Genomic DNA, 22,289 nt, shown 5'->3' on the forward strand with positions numbered 1-22,289 from the left:
TCACACACACACACACATACACATACACACAAACAACTTTTTAAAGTATCAAGAAAAAAAATCCTGGTCTTATCTGGGAGCCAGGTTAGAACTTCTGTGCAAAGGCCCCACAGGCCCCTGAGATAGCTCCTTTCCCTGAGGTCTGTGCCAAAGGAGTTGTGCTCTCCCAAGTCCTGCTATGTTCTGGCTCTAGGAGGGGACAACATAGAATATCAAGCACAGTGAGCGGCATTCCTGCATCCACCACTTAACCTCTCCAAGCCTCAATGACTTCACCTGTAATATAAGGACCAAAAGCCCACATCATGAGGCCATGTTAAGGATTTAGAAATAATGCATGTAATGTATCCAGGACATAGTACCTACCATATTTCCCCATGTATAAGATGCACCCTTTTTCAAAAAATTTGGGGACTAAAAACTGGGTGCGTCTTATACAGTGGTTGTAGTTTTTTTACTACATTTCCCACTTTTTCATGCTTGTCTGCGCTCATTGTTTTGCACTTGTTATCAGTATATTATGGTAGGTTATGTTTTGCCACATTCTGCCCAGAAATAGCTCAGAAAAGATTTTCATACAGTGCTGAATTCAAGTTAAAAGTGATCCAGTTTGCAAAAGTGAATGGAAATCGTGCTGCTGAACCTAAGTTTGGTCCTCCTCCAACTGAGAAATCAATCCGAGACTGGCTACAGGAAGAAGAAACCCTACTGAAAACCCTATGGCAGAAGAAGGCCATGAGAGGCAAGTCATCAAAATGGCCTGATTGAGAGAGGGAATTAAAGATATGGATTGTAGAGCAAAGGGCAATTGCAATTCCTGTGTCCACCAAGATGGTTCAGCATGAGGCAAGAAGAATTGCTGATGGAAAAGAAGTTACTGATTTCAAAGGACGACACAATTGTTTCGAGTTCATGAAATGGAATGGACTAAGCATGTGTACATGCACAGACTTACCCAAAAGATGCCTGAAAAAGCTATGAGCAGAAGGTCCTTGAATTTTATCATTTTGTCACTCAATGTCAGAAGACACATCAGTTTGAGTTGGGACAGACTGCAAATATGGACAAAGTCCCCCTTCAATTTGATGTCCCAACTAACAGAACTGTTGATAAGAAGGGGTGAAAACTGTAACTATGAAGACAAGTGGACATGAAAAGAGCTATTATATAGTTGTTCTACCTTGTTGTAGCAGTGAAACCAAGCTGCCTCCTATGCTGATTTTCAAATACAAAACAATGCCAAAAGAAGACATTCCTCGAGGAGTGATTGTCCACATTCATGACAAGGTTGGATGGATCAGGATGGGATGAAGATCTGGTTTGAGAAAGTTTGGAGAAGAAAACCAGGTGGGCTCTTACACAAACCTGCCCTATTGGTGCTTGATCAGTTCAGGACAGACAACAAAAACCACAAAGAAGATTGCTGCAGAGCAAAAAACAAAACTTTCTGTCATACCTGGACATCCCAACTCCAACCACTTGATGTCAAACCCTTCAAAGCTACCATGAGAGATGAATGGAACCAATGGATAAAGTCTTCTGGGGACAATCTGACACCAGCAGGAAAAGTGAAGAAACCAACAATAGGAGAAGTTTGTACCTGGGTGAAAAGATCCTGGGATGATATCAAGACTGAGATTGTTGTCAAGTCATTTAAGAAGTGTGGCATTTCTGAGAACAAGGCAATATATGAAAACAGTGATTCATCATCAGACACAGATGAGGACAAGCTGATAGATGGGAGTTTTGACAGTGATGAGTTGTATGAATTTAATGATGAATAAAACTTAAGTTTAATAACTTTATGTAATATATTTTTTTTCCCAAATTTGGGCCCCCAAATTAAGATGCATCTTATACATGGGGAAATACAGTAAGTTCAAAGGAAAAAGTAACCATTTTTATTAAAGGCAGCACAGTATGTAACTTAGAGAGTGCACTGTCATCAGATCCTCTGGGTTGGAATATTGGCCTTACTATCACCCAGCTGCATAACTGCTCTGTAAAAGACCAAAAAATATGCATAAACACAGAGAGCTGTTATAAGAATTAAATGAGTGAATATAGTAAACAAAAGTGGACACCATTGTTCATAGCAGAATTATTCATAAATGCCAAAAGGTGAAAACAACCCAAATGTTCATAAACAGATGAATGAAAATGTGGTGTGTACAAATGGAATATTTTTCAGCCATAAAAAGAAATAGAATTCTAACACATGCTATTATACGGAACCTTAAAAATATTATGCTAAGTGAAATATACCAGTCACAGAAGAACAAATATTGTATAATTCCTCTTATATGAAGTACCTTGAATAGGCAAATTAATAGAGACAGAAAGTAAAATAGAAGTTACCAGGAGCTGAAGGAGAGTGGAGAATGGGGAATTACTGCTTAATGTGTACAGTTTCTTTTTTGGGATGTTGCAAAAGTTCTGGAAATATATAGTGGTAGTGATTAAATATCACAGTGATTGTACTTAATATTACTGAATTGTACACTTAAAATGGTTAAAATGGTAAATTGTATAATTTAACATAAAAATGAAACAAGAAAAAAAGCATTAAAAATGACTTAAATTGCGAGCTCTTTTAACCACAAGTTTCTTGAAAATTACCATTTATCTCTTGGCTTTGAGCCTTGTGTAGCAAATGCTATGAGTGAATGAATGTGAATGAATGACTATAACAGGGCCCAGACTGTGGTATCAGGGATGTGGAGACATTCATGTGGTGGTGGCAGCCACAGAGCCCAGAGGGCATGTCCCAGTGTCAGGTGGGCTTAGTTGGAGCCAGCTCCGAGCTCTGCTCCCAGCAGACTACTGACCAAACCAACACAGGCAAGAGCAGAGCTTGGGCAGAGTCACCTGGTGGGCCAGGATGATTTCAGAGGCCCCTAGGGCCCCAACATTGTCCCGTGAGTGCTCATAGGCCTATGGAATTCAATTAAGGAGAACTATCTGAGGAACTTCAAAATGTTCTTGTGAGCTCTTAGCTTCTAAAAGTCAGATTCCAGATCCCAGGCAAAAATCCTGCAGCCCTAAAGATGTTAAGGACAACCTGACCTACCTGAGGGTGTGACTGCATTGTCTCCTAATCAATTAGCTTCTCATGAATGTGGAGCCCCTGGACACCAGAGGGGCCCTAGTTCCAAATCCCTGGTTCACACAGGACAAGTGGAGAAAAATTCCTGATTTTGCCTGCCACAAAGCAATATCTAACAGATGTCCATACTGACTGGCAGCCATTCAGTAAATTGTACCGCTTCTTTTTATTACTGCTCTACTTTACCTTTCTCACCTGTCTATCACAATTTCCCGAGAAGTTAAGCAATGCAAGGCTTGGGGCTGTGTCCTTCATCTCTGTGCTCCTGCCTTGTATCTCAGCTCTGTCTTGTAACCACAGCCCAACTGACTATTCACAACTGAAGGAGAAATTGCCTGAGCAACTGACTCCCTACCCACTTCCCTTCCTGTTCTCTCTCTCCTGCTGCCACCACACTCACAGAGGCTCAAGATACTGATGCCTTGCTCCACACACCCACCTAATAGTTCCCAGTAGTACAGGCAATCAGCAGACTTCTCACAAGTCACACTCTATGCCACAAGTGAATGGGATTTGGAAAGCAGGGATTTTTATGTGGCTTGGTGGACAAGAGTAGGACCACAGTCATCATGCTTGTCTCAGATTTTAAGATATTGCTGGACAGCAAGATCCCCAAAGTCATTAAAAATGTATCAACATAAAGATTCAAATGCTAGGACTATAAAATATGGAATTGGAGGTCATCTAAGCCAATTAACAAATACCATTTAGGACATTTCAGCCAGAGACTATAGTAAACAACTTTACTATTAACCTATTAGCTCCCTTCTCTGGGGAATTTTTAGGTCCCCACTGAAACATGCTTTTATTGAGACCTGCCTCAGTCTTACCGGACCTCAGTTGAGTAGAACCAAGAATGGGTAGTGGACCCAAGCCAGACCAGTCAGAGTTCTTCCCTAAGATTTTTTTTTGGTTTTGGGTATAGGGCAATCTCTCAGATGGTGAAACCTGTAAAATGTATAATTTGAGTATTGTTGGCTGGCCTGAAATGAGAGAAATTAAAACTGACTCACAGAAGAGGGGTCATGGGAAGAGATGGAGAGACCCAATGGGATTTAGTTTTCTGGTTCCAGTTATTTCTGGGTGCACTTGAAACTCTCCCCCTGCTACAGTTTGTCAGTCAACCCTTACTTGGCTTGAGTCAATAAAATTCCCCTCCATACAACAATTTACAAATATATTTTTTCTTTTGAGCATACTTTAGCTAGATTTTGCTCACTGTCAACCAAGATTCCCTGGTTTCATGTGTTCTCTCAATTAAACACCAGTGGTAGTTTGCTGAACACCCCCAAGCCAGGCAGATCCATTGTGGACTTTTCTTAAATCGCTTAGAGTACTCTTCCTTTCAATTCAGTGTGGCTTCTAGGTACTTGGGAATGAATACTTTGGGGGCGATAACAATAATATACTAAGAGATTCAGACCAAACAGATTCAGATGTATTATGAAGTCATTACTAGAATGGATAAAAGGAGCAGTGATAAGTATGGATCAAGATGCTTTCATAAAGAAAGTGTATAGATTGCTAGTCAAGAGAATTAAGAAATAAAAGTATGGCAGACAGTTGTCTTTGCTTTATCTATTTTTGTCTATATTCAACATTCAAAATGAAGTTTCAATTTAAGGCAAAAAATGTATTCACTCTTCATCCTCTGTATCATGAAATGAGACATATGTCATGGTTCCCATAAATCAATAGATAGTTTTAAAATCAACTTTAACAAGGCACAGTCATGCACAATTTCTACTTTGGGAGCATCCTGCTCCATGACCAGTTTTGATTTCTTCTTACTTGGGTCTTGCTGTTACTAATCCAAGAAAAAGGTTTACAGATTACTGAAGATAATCTGCTAAACTCATTATGATAACACCCACAGCAGACAATTCAGTTATTTTTATATGATCTAATCAACCTTTTTATATCAACCTTAGCAGGGGTAGTCAACCTTTTTATACCTACTGCCCACTTTTGTATCTCTGTTAGTAGTAAAATTTTCTAACCGCCCACTGGTTCCACAGTAATGGTGATTTATAAAGTAGGAAAGTAACTTTACTTTATAAAATTTATAAAGCAGAGTTACAGCAAGTTAAAGCATATAATAATAATTACTTACCAAGTACTTTATGTCGGATTTTCGCTAAGTTTGGCAGAATAAATCTTTATAAAACAACTTACAATAGTTAAATCTATCTTTTTATTTATTCTTTGGTTGCTCTGCTACTGCCCACCATGAAAGCCGGAACGCCCACTAGTGGGCGGTAGGGACCAGGTTGACTACCCCTGGTCTAAAGTCTGCAGTGCAGGCTGGGTCTTTAGGGAGATTGCAGGTTAATATGTGATATGGAACTGAAAGCCAATAATGAAACTAGTGACAGGAGTTAAACAAGTAGAAGGGGTTAAACAGGAGTATAGAGGTCAAGCAGAAGAAGAAGGAATCAGCTTTGTGCCACTGGAGTCCTAGCATTCTGCCCAGCACATGTTCGATATAGGATAAATGTCTGTTGGGTAATTAAATAAAAAAGTGGTGAATTTGAATGGGAATGTCAGGGAGGACTTCACAGAAAAGATGAAACCTAAGATGATAATGATAGTACCACTTGTTTCTGTAGAACTGGCACATCCTTTTACCGTGGCCCTTCCCTGTCCCACACACTCCCTCTACACACTGCTTTCCCAATGGAGAAAAGGAAGGCAGATTCCAGCCCTCAAATAACTTCATACCTAGAAACTCATACCAGCGAAGACATGGTAACTGGCTATTCCCTTGGTTTATAGACTTTTTCAAATCATCTCTTTGTTTATAAATCTAATCACACTGTAATTTGTACCCAAGTGAAATCTGGTAGCTGACTTGTTCTAGTGTGGATTGAATGATATTCAGAATGGGTTGTTATAGAGAGTTCGGCAATTGTTTATTATCTGTATCACTTTCTCTGTCCTATTTTCCAAAGATTTCCTTTCAGACTGATAATGTCTATTAGTTAAAGTACTTTTTAAAAAATCCCATTTACATCAATATTGGTACACAAGATTAAGAGATGGCCAATGTGGTTAGTAGTGAGCTAAATACAAACTGAACTACAAAGAAAGCAAAAGACTGCATGGTTGCTCCTGAGCTAGAAACCAGACTCTTCATATATTATTGATATAGACAACATTTAGTTTCAAATTCAATAGAGTAATACATTGAAACCCTTAGTCATTTTAATATGTGAAAATATATTATGCCCTGAGAACATATTAACTACAGAGTAATAGTGAAAACATCCCTTAAAAGTTCTCCTTAAATAATTTAACCTTAAAAGTGGAGTCATACCCTTATTTAATTTCTTATATAAAATATAATTTTATTAATTCTTTCTCTGTAGCCTTTTGAATTCTAATATTCCTATGCAAAATTTACATCTTCATTATTTAGTCATAGGCTCTCATCTATAAGCTATCCAAAGAAGTAAAAGATGTTGTCAAGCAAAGTTATTAAGTCATTTAATTTTGATCATCCAGTACATAATACTTGATCTTCAGAACTTAAACACATTCTAGTTGCATTATAATTCATTAATATCATAATTTCTTAAATCATTGATCACAATACAGTCACTACCAAACCACATATGGCTCCCTGGTCCCTTGATAATAGATATAATTGGAAAAAGGTTCAGCACTCTGATGATGATGGATATCCAATTCAAAATAAACACATATTTTAATGGCTCTAATTCCAGTAGTGCTATAAATGCTGTTCTAAATTTTTCATGTTCATGTGAAATGTTCTTTTCAAAGCAAAATAAGCTTCATCTATATCTGTTATGTGAATTCTAAAAAATTGAAAAATCAAATGATGCCTTTTTTGGCAGGGTCCCTTCACAGTTGAGAAAAATATATGGGCAGAGGAGATGATCATTACATTCACCAATAACACTTTTGAAGGCTTGGATTGAGGAAACTAACGTGCTCTGCCATTTTGTTATTGCTTCTGAAATTCCACTGTGGGAACCTATATATTGGAGCAAAATTTCCTTATTCAAATCATGTATCTTAAAACTAAACACACATCCAAAAGACTAATTCTATGTTTTAAAGTAATAATTTTTCCTAGCATGATTACTTATTTGCCATTGAAAAATCATTATCTCTTAACTGCTCTGGTGCTTATAAATAGCAACCTCAAGACATGCAACATAGAAATGTTACAAGTAAGCCATACCTTTTTCTGCAACTCCGATTCTGTGTTCTCAGTCAGGAACAACCTGATGTTTTTAGCCTGTCTGGAAATAGATGCACAAAGAAATAAATAAAGGCAAACATGAAAGAAGCTGTTCCATACCTGCTCCACTGTTTCAGAGCAAACAGTTACTCCTTTCCATGGTTCCCATGCGGAGTTAAGCAGGTCAATGGAGTCAAGTTACTTTTCATTTGTTACTCTATCAGCCAGTTGGTTATCCCTCTGGAAAACAACAAAGAGAGAATAAAACATGCATGACCATAAAGCTTGCCATTACAAGGCATCTAGTGATACCAAAATACATGCTACATCTAATTTGCTCATAGTCAACTGGTGCTTGTTTTAACCAAACTTTACAATGGAACTTCCTCCATGTTTTCACCAGAATTTTCAACTAGGAAAATATGCTAATCTCCTGAAATGCAAAGTGAATTCTTTTAATATTTTTATTGAGATCTTATTGACAAAACATTATACTAGTTTCAGATGTACAACATAATGATTGATATTTGTACATACTGCTAAATGATTACCACATTAAGTATAGTTGACATCCATCACCATACATAGTTAAAAAAATTTTTCTTGTGATGGGAACATTTATTCTCTTAGCAACTTTCCAATATGCAATACTGTATTAACTATATTCACCATGATGTATATTACATCCCCAAGATTTATTTTTATAACTGAAAGTTTGTACCTTTAACCCCCTTCATCTAGTTTGCTCAACCCCTAGCCTCTATCTCTGCAACCACCAATGTGTTCTTTACATCTATAAGTTTGGTTGTTTTTGTTGGCTTGTTTTTATTCAACATATAAAAGAGATTATATGGTATTTGATTATATCAAACTTTCTCTGTTTGATGTCACTTAACATAATGCCCTCAAGGTCTATGCATGTGGTCATAAATGGCAAGATTACCTTCTTCTTTATGGTCAAATAATATCCCATTATATATGTGCATGGAGAGAGAGAGAGAGAGAGAGAGAGAGAGATTTTCTTTATCCATTGATGGACACTTAAGTTATTCCTATTTCTTGGCTGTTATAAATAATGCTACAATAAACACAGGAATGCAATCTTTAAAAATTAGTGGAGGGTTTTTTTTTTTCAGATAAATACCCAGAAGTGGAATTGCTGAATCATATGATAGATAGTTCTATTCTTAATTTTTTGAGGAACCTCCATACTGTTTTCCATAGTGGTTGTACCAATTTACATTCTCAGCAACAGTGCACTGAGGGGTCTCTTTTCTCTACATCCTCACCAGCACTTGTTACTTCTTACCTTTTTGATAATAGCCATTCTAGCAGGTATAAGGTGATATGTCATTGTGGTTTTGATTTGCATTTACCTGATGATTTAGTAATGTTGAGCAACTTTTAATGTACCTGTTGGCCATCCGTATGTCTTCTTTGGAAAAATATCTATTCAGATCCTCTGCCCATTTTTAAATCTGATCATTTGAATTCTTTTGCTGTTGAGTTGTATGAGTTTTTTATATTTGGGGGAATATTAATTCCTTATCAGATATGTGATTTTCAAATATTTTCTTCTAGTATTTGGTATGTTGCCTCTTCATTTGTTGATGGCTTCCTTTGATGTGCAGAATCTTTTTTAGTTTGATACAGTCCTACATGTTCAAGTGCCTTTGCTTTGGTGTCAAAGTCAAAAAGATTATTGCCAAGACCAATGTCAAGGAGCTTACTGCATTTTTATGGTTACAGGATTTTTTTGTTTGTTTGTTTGCTTGTTTTTCCAAAGTTAGAAGCAGGGAGGCAGTCAGACAGACTCCCTCATGTGCCTGACTGGGATCCACCCAGCATGCTCACCAGGAGGCGATGCTCTGCCCATCTGGGGCATTGCTCCGTTGTGGCCAGAGCCATTCTAGTTCCTGAGGTGGAGGCCATGGAGCTATTCTCAGCGCTTGGGCCAACTTTGCTCCAGTGGAGCCTTGGCTGTTGGAGGGGAAGAGAGAGATAGAGAGGAAGGAGAGGGGGAAGAGTGGAGAAGCAGGTGGGTGATTCTCCTGTGTGCCCTGGCCAGGAATCAAATCCAGGACTTCCACACACTGGGCCGATGCTTTACCACTGAGCCAACCTGCCAGGGCCATGGTTTCAGGTTTTACATTCACATCTTTAATCTATTTTGAGTTGATTATTGTGTCTGGTATAAGACAGGGGTTCAGTTTCATTCTTTCACATGCAGCTGTTTAGTTTTCCCATCATCATTTATTGACAACATAGTCCTTTCCCCACTATATTCTTGGTTTTTTTGTCATAAGTTCATTATCTCTACAAGCATGGCTTTATGTCTGAGCTCTCTACTCTTTCATCTTTGTGTCTGTTTTTAATACCAGCACCATACTGTTTTGATTACTATAGCTTTACAATATAGTTTGTAATGGGGGTGCATCATGCCTCTGGCTTTGTTGCTCTTTTTCAAGATTGCATTTGCTATTCAGGGTCAAAGTGAGTTCTTTTAACTTTTATTTTCTTTAGGTTTATGGCTAGCAATAATCAACTGCTTTAAAAATCACTGGGAAGACCATGTAACATTTATAAGAGGATAACTATAATTGCTCACTACATAATTCAACTATTTTTATACCTGAACATTTTTAACCCAATCTTAGTCGAGAGGCACTAAGTTACTGCTACCCACATCTTAGTCAAGGTGATTGAGGTGGTCTTAAAAATTAAGGATCTCTTGTTAAAACAATGCTTAAACTCTCATATGCAGTAAATGTTCACATGAGAGAATAGTATCTATGATTTCAAGTATGATCCTATGGAGTAAAAAACTCTTAATCAAATGAGACAGGTGTTACTCCTGAATTTGGCACAATGGAGTCTGGCTTCTGACCCCACGGAGGCTGAAGGCAGAGTTTAAGTGTGCTGCTTCACATGACAGGTAGCAAAGCCTAGGGTTGTTTTGTGTGAACATTTCAACACTCTCATCTCTAGATGGCACTGGGTCATTTTTTGTTTGTTTGCTTAGAAACAAAGGAATAAAAGGCTATTTCTCATAGATCCTGACTTCCAGCCAGAATTTTTAGAGAGCAGCCTATGATCATGCAGAGAAACGGAGAGGGGAAAACTAAAGACATTTAGAACTAAATACCCAAGTTCCAGAATCACTTCAGCTTAAGACATTGATTGCCCTTTAGTAAAATAAAAATAGTTGATGTATTCATATGCTGAGATGAAGGATGACTTTAAAAAAAATTACAGTTTACGTTTCAAATTCAATTTAATAAATATATTTAATAAAATTCATTATTTTACACAATTAACTACTGTCTTCTTGAATCATTACTTTTAATTTTTAAAATATTGAAAAAACCATGAGGTTTGAAAATTTTTAAGTCTTAACAAAACTCTTAAGTGAAGTAGTAGACTGGAGCTCTGTTTCAAAGAACAAACACAGTTTCTTAGTTATCTAGTCATTTAACAATGAGTCACCTACTACATCCAGGCCCTGGGCTAAATGCTAGAAATATACTAGCAAACAAAATCAGACACAGACTCTCTGGATTAGTGGGTCACAGAGTTACAGCCTACCAAGAAAGACAGATATTAGTGAAATGAATACTCAAATAAGTATCAAGTGAGACTTTAGAGAGATACAACAAGACCATGTTAATCAGTGGAATAGAAAGGGATCAGAGAAATGTTCCCTAAACAAAAGTAACCAAGCAGAGATATGAAAAGAACTAGATGATGGGATTGCTGGTAGAAGCAAATATATTCTGGGCAGGTGAAAGAGCATATTCAATAACCATTGTGCTTAAAGTAAAGAAATAAAAGAGATATACTGATGTGTGCGCTCCTATTAGTGCATAGGGTGTCAGCATATGGCTTCTGCTACATCCTCTAAAGATACAACCAGAAATCAATGGGGTCATATTCCATGTAAACAGGTGAGGCTTTCTAGAAGTGGTGAGCTTCAGCGATGTCTGTAAAAGGAAATAACTCATGGTAAACACATAAATGATGCCTTGATTCAAAATGCACTAAATGTATGTAAAAGCATTGCCAGTTGAATCATTCAGATTTGAATAGGATAACTTAAAAGATATTCCAAGATTGAAACAAAGTAGCCTTTCTGTGAGGTAGGAAATTGAAGAGAGAATGATGTGTGTGGAGGAGGGCAGTTCACATGCTAAATTTTTCTGTGTGTTCTATTTATGGAATCTTCACTATTCCCTTGGATGTTCTTAGAGACATTGTGTATACCTCTCAATTATTATATAGGGTTAGGGTTATTATAAGTAATGACAAGTACATCAGCACAGAATCTGCAGCAGGTGCTAGATGAATTTGAGTATTCAACCAAAATAATATATCATAAATATTAGGAAATATAATTTTTAAACTTCCTATCTCAGCAGGTGCAAACACCACAAATTATGAACAATGTGATTACAAGGGCATATAGCCCCAACAAATAAACCCTAATCTAAACATCCTAACACAATGAACAGAGACATTATTGCTATTATTATTACTATATTTATTACTCCTTTACATTGTTTACACTATTATTGTTATAATACATGGAATTCAAACCATTACTTTGTAAATTTCAAAGGAAAGAATCATCTGGGAAATCTTCATTCTGTTAGTGAATTTAGAAAGGGAAAAGACAGGTGAATACTTTGTGTAAAATTAAGAGGCTGTTACCACTCAGGTGGCATCTCAGACATAACTATAGAATAATTCTTCTGTAAAATCAAGTGTTTATATTTCAGATGAGCAAATGTGTTAATTTTTATAATGTTTCATAATTTTCCAAAGTTAAAAATGTTCCTTTTGAGGAAGGTTACAAAGGGGATGGAATTTGCCTGACCAAGCGGTGGCGCAGTGGATAGAGCATTGGTCTGGGATGTGGAGGACCCAGGTTCGAGACCCTGAGGTTGCCAGCTTGAGCACGGGCTCATCTGGTTTGAGCAAAAGCTCACCAGCTTGGACCCAAGGTCGCTGGCTCAAGCAAAGGGTTACTCGGTCTGCTGAAGGCCTACAGTCAAGGCACATATGAGAAAGCAATCAATGAACAACTAAGGTGTCGCAATGAAAAACTGATGATTGATGCTTCTCATCTCTCTCAGTTCCTGTCTGACTCTCTCTGTCACTGTAAAAAGCAAAACAAAACAAAACAAAAACAAAAAAAGGGGGATGGAATTTTAATGTGCCTAAATTGCTAAATACGGAGGAAACATAGAATCACAGAAGGTTAAGGGGGAAGAACTAGATGGGAAATCTTAGAATTACTTGAAAAGATCATAAGAACGCAGATGCTTGGCCCCACCCAGATTATCCCCAAAGCAAGATCTCTCATAGTTATCCCAAAGCAAAATCTTGCAAAGTGGGGCCAGGCTCAGACAACTTTTAGGCTCGGGTGGTTCTAAAGAGCTCCCTAGGTTGAAAGCCACTGTTAACCACTTCCCTTATTCACTGGATCTGAGGAGCGGAGAGCTCTTCAGTTAAGAAACATGGAAAACACCTGTCGACCTAGCAGCCCTCTGGGGGAATTTTCCATTGCCTGGGCATCCTAAGGAAACATTTACTGAAGATAATGGCTTCCATGTGACTAAACACAAAATAAACTTGGCTTCTCATAGTTTAACTCAAGAAGGAATATCCTAAAACAACATGCCTGTTTCTTGACTCTAGGCAAGTCACGCTCAGCCTGTGTGCCTTTTCTGTACAACAACAATAAATTAGGAACTCTTTTCATCTCTCAGAACCTTTGTCAAATATCTAGTACAGTGGGCCAAGAATAATACTAGGAACCTTTATAAATGCAGATCTACAATTGTTCTCTAGAATTCGGATTTGAGCAATTGTTAAATAGTTACTCTCTCCTTGCCTACCCCACCCTGCCCCAAATCAGAACAGGGTGTGATAGAAGTGCTTTAAGAATTTGAAAGTGCTATCCTGATAGATTTCATTCCAAGCTATAATTCAGCAGTGAATAGTATACTGTGAATGGTGATTGCTCCCCTGTTGTCATGTGCAGGGCTCTTTACTGGGGGCTATGAGGAATATCAGAGGTGGTGATGATGGTGATAACAGTAACTAATATGTTAACTAGATTACCTCATTGAAATCCTACAGAAATATAGTGTTGGTACTTTCATATCCTGATTTTACAAAGAAGGAATATACACCTTCTGATAGTGAGGACAGTCTGGCAGAATGTTCTTGGCTTCAGGAGCAATAAGGAAAGCTGTGTTCAGCTCATGGAAGAGTCTGGAAGGAACAGAAGTAGAGCACTTGGGAAAGCCAATGGGAGTCTTGACAGTGCAGTGAGTTTAGAGTGCATTAGAGAGCTCTGCTTTAGGAGTTGCAGTCTAATTCCAGGGAACTGCTGCCTGCTATATTCCCTTGCTTATCAATCTGTGACTGAGCCAGATGGTATATGTGTTAAAGATCGAGAAAATAAATGGAGTATTGGTTTTAAACAGGGAACTAACAATAAACACATTCATTAATGAGGCCCAACATGTAGTTCAGTGTCAAGGGCAATATCTATTTGGTTAAGTAAAGCTTGACTCTGAGACCTGTTACTGATAAAATATTGACTGAGTCTTGTCCCCTGCTAGGAAACGTAATATGTATTTCACAGATGTGAAATTTGAACACCTTGTTGCCTACTCACAGTAAGCAATGGCTGTCATAAACCAAGGAGGCTTGGTTCCAACAGAAATAGTTACTTGAAAGATGTCTATAAACAAAACCTTGATCCTTGATTTTGCCAGTAGTTTTCCCCTTTTCATATTAGCCCAAGATGTCTCTTAATTAGCTAAAAACAAAACAGAACAAAACTTTTGCTCAAGACAAAAGTTCTTTTCAATAGTGTTTCCAATATAAACAGTGGTTTTCTGCGAATTGTTATTTGAATGTGGTTAATCAGCCTACAGACTATAGGGACCAAAATAATTCTCATTCCTTTTTATTTGTCTTTTAAGTGGTAGTAGGACTAGACTAAAAATATATCTTTACCTTAACTCAAATTGAGCCCCTTTTAAAATGACACTTCACAGGGCCAAGGGAACAGACAAATACACTGTTCACAAAAATTAGGGGATATTTTATAGCTTCATATTCATTCTGAAATATCCTCTAATTGTTATGAGTAGTATATTTGAAAGAGAAGGAAAAGGAAATGCTAAGGATGCCCTCTAGAGATTAATAACTGCACTTATATCACACTTGGTGATTTTCTAAGAGTTTTCACCTGTATACATTATTTGATAACTAGCCCATTTTAAGAAAAAGATAACTGGCCCTGGCTGGTGGGCTCAGCGGTAGAGCGTTGGCCTGGCGTGTGGGGGACCCAGGTTCGATTCCCGGCCAGGGCACACAGGAGAAGCACCCACATTTGCTTCTCCACCCACCCCCCCTCCTTCCTCTCTGTCTCTTTCTTCCCCTCCCACAGCCAAGGCTCCATTGGAGCAAAGATGGCCCGGGCGCTGGGGATGGCTCCTTGGCCTCTGCCCCAGGTGCTAGAGTGGCTCTGCTCGGGACAGAGTGATGCCCAGGAGGGGCAGAGCATCGCCCCCTTGTGGGCAGAGCATCGCCCCTGGTGGGCATGCCGGGTGGATCCCAGTCGGGCGCATGCGGGAGTCTGTCTGACTGTCTCTCCCCATTTCCAGCTTCAGAAAAATACAAAAAAAAAAAAAAAAGAAAAGAAAAGAAAAAAAAGAAAAAAGAAAAAGATAACTGGCTACGTGTGGTCATGTGACTTCCCCCAAGCATGAACTTGGATAATGGGGGGTAAAAAACTGGCATTGCTGTTCAGTCTAAGTGTTCTGCTTCCAAATCCTGCTCTTTTATATCCTTGTTGAATAAAAAGGCTGATTTGAACTACAGAATTGTAAACAACCAAGAGAATCCTATCTTATTTGTGTACATAGCCAGATACCCTAGTAGTTGTCACAGACTGAGGCAGCAGGGCAGCCCTCTCTCTGCCTCTGGGCCCACCCAGCACACAGATCATGGCCCTACCCCAATTTCTAGTGTCCAGAGTGGACCTTCTCAGTGGTACATTTTAAGTTACTTGTCGGAATGACAGTGACCTTGTGCTCCCTATTATAGATATACATTCTCCCTCATTTTGTCAGATTTTACCCTCAGTTGAACAACTGGGGCCCACTAAACAGCAATCACTGCATTAGCAGAGCTTTCATTCTTCAAGGCCTTTTTCTATCATGCAGTAAGTGGTGATTTGTTACTGACAACATTGGTAAAAACAGCCGTGCTCTCTGCTGAATGTCACGGGATGGTTCCCAGAGCTGAATGGCTAACACTGATCTACCTCTCCCAGGGGAGGAAGGTGGACAAGCCACTTTCTGAATGAGTCGTGTAATTGGACACAGATTCTTTTACAGCTGGACACACACATCCAGGGGTTCTAGATGTGCAAAATTAGAAGGGCTCTGATGCTGGCGTGTCCCCTCCCTGCTGCCCACCTAGGCAGTCAACCTCTCCACAGGCCTCAAAGCTCCAAAGCTGAGCCCTCCCCTGGGTGTCAGTCCAGTCTCTCTGTCCCAGGGCCCTCATCACCACTGTCAAGACTCCCATAGACATTCCCAGCTTCTCTGCTCCTGCTCCTTCCGACTCTTCTATGAGCTGTACACAGTTTCCCTATTGCTCCAGAAATGATGAACATTCTGCCGAACCATCCTCACTATCAGAGGGCATGGGTGAGAGCCAGTCCAAGACCACAGACACACAGACTGGTCAGCTGGCCACCATCATTAGAGCGCCACTGCTGCCAGTAACCGCCAGGACCTCTGCAATCTCTCAACATTCTTTATTCACTCACGGCCGGTCTCACTTCCACATACTAAGTAGAACAATCTCATGGAAACAATTTAAAATGGCCCTGGAAGTAACAGCTGGTTCCTTACACAAGGTAGCTCTTACCTAGAACACAGTCCGAACCTTCCCATAGAGCTGACCAGAACAAGACAGTCTCAGGATGGGGTGGGAGGGTGAGTGACAAGTGCTTCCCCACAGAGGAAGCTGTAACCCTGCCCAGCACCTATCTGTGGGTCTCCTGGCCCCAGGCCCGAGGGGTGGGACATCCAAGTAGTTTCAAAAGCCTTTTCTGTCGTTTTCTTAGAAGTCTGAGCAAAACATATAGTCAAATAAACAAATATTCAATTCAGCATTTGTTCTCCCACAAATAAATATATAAGTAACAACTGGTTCCTAAAGCAAGGTAGACAAGCTATTGAGTATGAACGCATCGCCCTCTGGTGTTCAAAAAGAAATGAACTGTAAACAGGAGTTTCAGCTTTGAAATATTCCTGACCCCAAATCACCCTCCAGTATCCCTGACGCCTCTCCCTCTCTGTCACCTGAGATTCCAAGAATTACCAAGGAAAACACTCACAGAAATTTCGGGGTGGGGCAAGCCATGCCTAGAAGGGGCACCACCCCTTTGTTGCATTCTTCTGAAACTGAAGTTTTGCAATAGTGTCAAGTCAGTTGGGGGATATAAATTATAACCTTACAAAAACCCGTTTTGAAACCTCTATCTGGAAATGCAAATCAAAACTGCAATGAGATACCACCTCACACCTGTTAGATTAGCTATTATTAACAAGACAGGTAATAGCAAATGTTGGAGAGGCTGTGGAGAAAAAGGAACCCTCATACACTGTTGGTGGGAATGTAAAGTAGTACAACCATTATGGAAGAAAGTATGGTGGTTCCTCAAAAAACTGAAAATAGAATTACCTTATGACCCAGCAATCCCTCTACTGGGTATATACCCCCAAAACTCAGAAACATTGATACATAAAGACACATGCAGCCCCATGTTTATTGCAGCATTGTTCACAGTGGCCAAGACATGGAAACAACCAAAAAGCCCATCAATAGATGACTGGATAAAGAAGATGTGGCACATATACACTATGGAATACTACTCAGCCATAAGAAATGATGACATCGGATCATTTACAGCAAAATGGTGGGATCTTGATAACATTATACGAAGTGAAATAAGTAAATCAGAAAAAACCAGGAACTGCATTATTCCATACATAGGTGGGACATAAAAGTGAAACTAAGAGACATTGATAAGAGTGTGGTGGTTATGGGGGGAGGGGGGAAAGGGGGAGGGGGAGGGGCACAAAGAAAACTAGATAGAAGGTGACAAAGGACAATCTGACTTTGGGTGATGGGTATGCAACATAAGTGAACAACAAGATAACCTGGAGTTGTTATCTTTGAATATATGTATCCTGATTTATTGATGTCGCCCCATTAAAAATAAAATTATTAAAAAAAAAAAAAAAGAAACCTCTATCTGAAGAGAGAAACTTTGAGACAATTGTTGAACTCTGAGGTCTCCCACCCATTCACTCATTACTCATTAGCTGTGAGGACAGAAGACCCAACAGATGTAGGCAGCACATTCACAAACAGTTATAAATGTCAGGCGCTGCTATTGAGGGTGGCACAGGCCAAAAGACGTCCCTTCTCTCTGGGCACATTGCACAGGTCCCACAATGACAGGTCCTAGTCAGGTTGTTGTTGGCCAGCAAGGTGGGGAAAGTGTCTATTTAAAGGCAGACACATTATGAAATCATTCCCCTGGCGTCACACTCAGCAGCGTTGACCCATGAGGCAGCTGAGTTTACAACCTCAGTGACCACCTAGAAGAGGAGGCAATTTAAAAGCATAACTCACAACACAAGGTTGCCTACAAGAAGGGCCATACAATGGTACAGAAAATACAAGCTAGAGGAGGCAGGAGGGAAAGTCCCCCTATGGAGCCACAGTGCAGGGACCAGGGACCAGGGACCTCCCCTTTGCGGTTCATGTTGGGGATCTTCCACTTGCCTTGCACCCAAACTCGACACTGGCATGACAGGGATGAGTTTCCTAGCACTGCTATAACAGCTTAGCACTAACTGGGTGACTTAGTATGACTGAAGTATATTCTCTCTCAGTTCTGGGGGTTGAAGTCTGAAATGAAGGTGTCAGCAAGGTTGGTTCCTCTGGTGGCTCCGGGGACAGTCTGTTTCACAACTTCTTCTTGGCTTCTGGTGTTGCTGGCCATCGTGGTGCACCTCAGCTCTGCTCCATCACCATGGCATTCCCCCGTGTCTGCGTCTTCACATGGCGTTCTCCTCTGTGTGTGTGTGTCTCTGTGTCGTGTCTCCTCCTCTTACAGAGACACTGGTCACACAGGACGAAGGGCCCACACTACTGCATTGCAATCTCATCTTAACTTACATTTCAATTACATCTGCAAAGATCCTATTTCCAAATAAAGCCACATTCCCAGGAATGAGGGGTTAGAATATACCTTTTAGTGACACAGTTAAACACACCACAGGACTGTGGAGTTGGGCAGATTTGGAATTTATTTCTAGACCTGTTCAGTGGTGTGTGAGGAAATATTTAACAACCAAATTTCCAGGGGGAAAAAAGCCCTAGTTTGTGATGTTTGCAGATCTTCCTGGTGTTCCTACTCCTTCCCAGGTCTGTTTCAAGCTAACAGCATGGCACGTAGCTTGCAAAATGCCAGAAAGTTTAACAATGTGTGACCACTCGTACTAACTGGCTATAGCATGCCATTGGACCTATTATATTAAAAAGATCAATGGCTAAAAGGGATTACCCATTATAATTTTTATATATTGTATTTGCATATTGAGGCCAAGATGCCCCTACAACTATTGGTCATCTATGTGTAAAAGGACTTATTTTTGTATAATTCTTATTAAATGTTAAATCTTTTTTTTTAATGTTTTTTTTCAATATTTTTTATTTATTGATTTTTTTAGAGAGAGAGGAGTGAGAGAGAGAGACAGAGAGAGAGAGAAGGGGGGAGGAGCAGGAAGCATCAACTCCCATATGTGCCTTGACCAGGCAAGTCCAAGGTTTCGAACCGGCGGCCTCAGTGTTCCAGGTCGACGCTTTATCCCACTGCGCCACCACAGGTCAGGCTAAATGTTAAATCTTAGCATGCCACCAGACCTCTCTGCCCCCCCCTACCCTGAAGCAGCATCTACATCATTTTCCACTCAGCCCTTCCAGACATCCCACAAACCCCTTCCCTTTTGAGCTCCCTCTGTCCACGAGTTTCTCATCCTCCTCACAACTGCCCCAGGTCTGGTAACTTGCCTTGGCACTCAGCTCTCACTGTCTTCACCCCAAGTCCTTCACCGACCTGGGCTCTTCAACTCCCAGCCAGCATCTTCCCCTCACAGCTCCTTGTCCTACTCCAACACCTACAAATCTTCCAGCTCTCAAACCTTCAGCTCCAGCCTTATACCCATCATCTGTGCCCCTTTATCCAACTCTTTCCCTGTTGAGCTTAGACTCCAGCATCACCATTGTAACTGTTCCCTGGTCAGTAACCTGATTCCTTCCACCACCCCTGCCAACATCAAACTGCACATCTACCAGTGAGGCAAAGGTTGACACCACAGACCCATGGTCTCCAGTCCAGCTGCCACCTAGTCTCACACCCTTCTGTGTGTCCCAGGAGGACCTTGGTCCTTATACCTTGGTCCTTATACCATGCTCCCCACTCTCAATCTTGTGCCTCACTTCCAGCAAAAGACATCAGGTCCTACAGAACAGGAAAAACAGAGCACTCTATTGTTAACTATGGGTTTTCACAGTAGGCCCATTTGGCCTACACATCGGTTGCGACAGGTAGGCAGGGAAAATGTTATTATTCCCACTTTACAAATCAAGAAGCTCAGAGGAGTTTCATGTCAACATCAGACAGTTATTAACGGAGCCTGGGAGGAAACGTAGATCTCTCAATTCCAGAAATCTCAGGTCAAGCAAAAAGTGGATGCTTTGTCCACGGACACCAGCGAGTCCTTGGAAGCCAGGACTAGCACCTGCGACTCCGGGTGTCTTTCAAATTCTGTATCTACCTCTGGAATACTACTTTCTCAACAATGATCCTATTGCTCTCAAAACACCTGAAGATCATTTACCCTTTCTGTTTAGAAAATTAAAAGGTAGAATGATCTTGAAAGCATTAAGCAGTTTTATTTTCCTTTCTTTTGAAAGTTACCCCCAATGATCGTTTCCTTGTGTAAAAGTTTATCTGAGACAGCGTTTTCAGAGCCTTGGCTGAAATAAGGCCATTCACCCTCAGCTCCTATCCCTTGGTTCACAGGCTCTGAAGACAACACTGAGGAGGAGATGGAGGGAGCCAAACCAGGGGTCTGACCTAGAGATATCAGGCCACAGAGCCCAAATGCATACCATGGCACAAAGGTGCCATGGGGGAACCCACTGGGTGGGTAGAGCCAGAGTAGGAACAGATTTCCCATTTCCAGGAATCTCAGGTCAAACAATAAAGTGGATGCTTTGTCCAAGGACACCGTGTAGACTTACAGGCGAGCTTTCTGTAAATACATGATATAAGCCAAAGCCACTTCCGTTGGGAATGGGAGCCACGGTGAGTCACTCGCTGCAATTCCAGACAGATAGGAATCTCTGCTCTTTCCTGGGCCTTTTGGTGAAGCCTGGAGACCAAAGAGAAGCTGCTCCTGTTACTAAGCTATGACTTCCTGTCCTGATTTCTCTACCAGTGCTTTGCTTTGTGCTGCACCAACATCACTGTACCTCACTGTGTGTGTGTGGGGGGGGGGGGGGAGGGGCAGGGGCAGACATGTGCAAGAGGTGCTGCCTCCCTCGTCATCTGGTACAGTCAGCCCCTGAAACGCTGCCTTGGAGACATGCTGCTCTTCGGCCTGTCTCCACTGGGTTGAACCTGAAGCCCCACCCCACCAGAACCGGGATCTATGGGTACACCAGAAGCGCTGGGCTGGGAGATGGATGACTTGGCTTTTAAGTGTGAACTTGAGTAAGACACGCCCTCCTGAGCCTCAGATTCTTCTTCTTTAAGACAAAAGGTTTGTGTGGCTGAAGCTAACTCAGCTTATATTGACACAAAGGGACTCTCGGGGAGCATCCCAGAGACTGCTGTAGGGAGAGGGTAAGAGGACTCTCTCTAAACAGGAATGATCAGGGACTGACATTAAGTTTTCAACTGGACAACATTTCCTTAAAGTGTTAGTGGGATGGATAGTGAGGAGCAGTGACATGTCAGGCACGAGGAGCAAACTGAGTGAAGGGAAAGCCCAGGCCTGTTCCATGGGTGAATCAGCAGACAGCACACGCCTGCAGAATTATTGATTCATGCACATTTTAAACTGGCTTTATGGGCAGATTTGGAGGAGGGACTGAACAGGTTTGGACTGGCCCATCAGGGCATTTAAGGAAATGTAGAGTGCTCTTGGTGCCTCGGAGGACAGTGGTTTAAGAGAGATATCTCACAGTACCCGCCTTTGGCAGCTCATGGTGACTCTGTCATCCTCTCCCTCCCATACCAGAGCGGGGTGGTAGGAAAAATACAGGGTCATTGTGAACATTAAGTGATATTATCTATGCAAAGCACAGCACATAGCTTTCAGTAAAGGGTGGCTCAAAGGCACGGGAAAGCAGAGCCTTCCTCGTAGCTCTAAGTTGCACTCAAGTCTGACATGTTCAGACAGGTGAAGACAAAAATTTGAGCCCCCTTCTGACTGCTGCCCTTCAGCTTTGACCAACAGACAATGCCTTCAGACCTCCCCCACCTCGAGCATGGAGTCTCAGGACCCGTGGGGAAAGCAGCACCAGGACGGGGGTGGGGGGGGGGGGGGGGGGGGGGGGGGGGCGGTGGCCCCAACAGCTTAACAGAACCAGCTGAAGTCATTTAAACCTAGAGTGGAATACTGGCTCTGACCTTTACTGGCTGTGCCACCTTAGACAAGTCATTTCAACTCTTTGAACCTAAATTTCCTCATCTCTAAAACAGACAAAAACTTGTTAAATAAATATCTACTGAGAAAATGGAAAAAAATCTGCTTTCCACATGGGTCTTTGTGGTGATTAGAGATCATTATTAAGCCTGCTGGT

At 40.9% G+C, this 22,289-nt stretch overlaps 1 protein-coding gene across 5 annotated transcripts in view; it reads right to left on the bottom strand.

The window, feature by feature from the left end:
- The window catches only part of DNAJC5B (DnaJ heat shock protein family (Hsp40) member C5 beta), a 121,205-nt gene that overhangs the window by 46,401 nt on the left and 52,515 nt on the right, over nt 1-22,289 (bottom strand). For 4 of the 5 annotated variants that reach the window (XM_066372454.1, XM_066372455.1, XM_066372457.1 and 1 more), the window contains exon 2: nt 7,434-7,553. The gene's annotated coding sequence lies outside the window, so the exon portion shown is untranslated. Of the gene's footprint in view, nt 1-7,313; nt 7,554-22,289 lie in introns of all 5 variants that reach the window. The other variant, XM_066372456.1, reaches the window with a different exon arrangement.

The sequence above is a fragment of the Saccopteryx leptura genome, chromosome 3 (genome assembly GCF_036850995.1).
Source record: "Saccopteryx leptura isolate mSacLep1 chromosome 3, mSacLep1_pri_phased_curated, whole genome shotgun sequence".
Classification (NCBI taxonomy): Eukaryota; Metazoa; Chordata; class Mammalia; order Chiroptera; family Emballonuridae; genus Saccopteryx; species Saccopteryx leptura.